Source organism: Temnothorax curvispinosus, unplaced genomic scaffold (assembly GCF_003070985.1).
Source record: "Temnothorax curvispinosus isolate PA1 unplaced genomic scaffold, ASM307098v1 QBEX01016299.1, whole genome shotgun sequence".
Lineage (NCBI taxonomy): Eukaryota > Metazoa > Arthropoda > Insecta > Hymenoptera > Formicidae > Temnothorax > Temnothorax curvispinosus.
In genome coordinates this window covers 233-1,607 of record NW_020226079.1, presented here as the reverse complement: position 1 = coordinate 1,607, position 1,375 = coordinate 233, and the positions used below count along the sequence as shown (strand labels likewise).

Genomic DNA, 1,375 nt, shown 5'->3' with positions numbered 1-1,375 from the left:
ATGGTATGCAGGTATAATTTATGACCCACAATTGTCACATCCTTCGACGAACTGTACGTGTCAGGACATGGTTTATGTTATCATTTGGATGAAATTTTTTACCAATAAGCAAATAGCTTATTTACTTATTGAGACCCAAAGGGTTTAAGGAATGTCACGTCTCTGTGACGTAAAAGTAAAAGAAGATGAAATGATAGAGAAAAGAGAAAAAGTGATTGAAGAAAACGATGAAGAAAAACGTTAGAATCATAGTATGCTCAAGCAAGCAAGCGAGCAAGTTGAAAGTATGGAGCACAATGCGATGAAAGAATTAAGTGCGTGGGAACAAATCAATGCGTGGGAAGAGTTAAATACGTGGGAAAAATTAAATGAGCAGCGATGCAATCAGATTATCAAGGTAAATATACAAATATACAAATATACAAATTAATATTAAAAATAATGGAGTGTGATATAATTTTGTGACATAATTTTGTAACATTATACTTTTTTTTTTGCCAAGGATTTCCACAATATGGAGGCGGTGGAAGGATTCGGTCTGAGGCTCACGCGGAAGGACCTTTACATGCTGGCTGACTCAAATTGGTTGAACGACGAAGTGATAAACTTTTATATGAACCTGCTGATCGCCAGAGGAACATCTTCCGACGTGTATCCGAAAGTGCTCGCGATGAACACGTTTTTTTATTCGAAACTTCTGTCGGACGGTCACTCGTCGCTAAAGCGATGGACTAGGAAGGTGGACATATTTGCGCAGGATCTTGTGGTTGTACCTGTACATTTGTACGTTCACTGGTGTATGGCAATAATAGATTTTCGCGATAAGACAATTGTTTATTACGACAGTATGGGCAGTGATAATCCGAAATGTCTGACTGCGCTAAAACTATATTTACAAAATGAGAGTCTTGACAAGAAGAAACAACCTTATGATATGCGTGATTGGGAATTTTATTCCGCCAAGAACATTCCGCAACAGACAAACGGTAGCGATTGTGGTGTATTCTCTTGCATGTTCGCCGAGTACATCTGTGCAGGGAGATAACGTTTACGCAGGATGACATACCGTACTTTAGAGACAAAATGTTTAGGGAAATAATAAATGGCAAACTTTTGTAAAAATTATATAATGAATAAATATTTGAAATATAAAATACAAAAATGTGTGATTAATATTCCTTCCATTAGTATTATACATACATACATACATACATACATACATACATACATATATTATAATAATAATCTTTATTTATGGGGAAAACCCTTTAGTATATACATGTGAGAGAATGTAGTTTATAAAAATTAAATAAAATAGATAAAATACAAAAATACATGTCGGGACATCCGCCCCCGTAGCTGCTCAGGAGGGGAG

At 35.8% G+C, this 1,375-nt stretch overlaps 1 pseudogene; it reads left to right on the top strand.

Annotated features, from left to right (window-relative positions):
* Positions 1 to 253: 253 nt before the first annotated feature.
* Positions 254 to 1,110, top strand: LOC112466503 (annotated as a pseudogene).
* Positions 1,111 to 1,375: the final 265 nt, after the last annotated feature.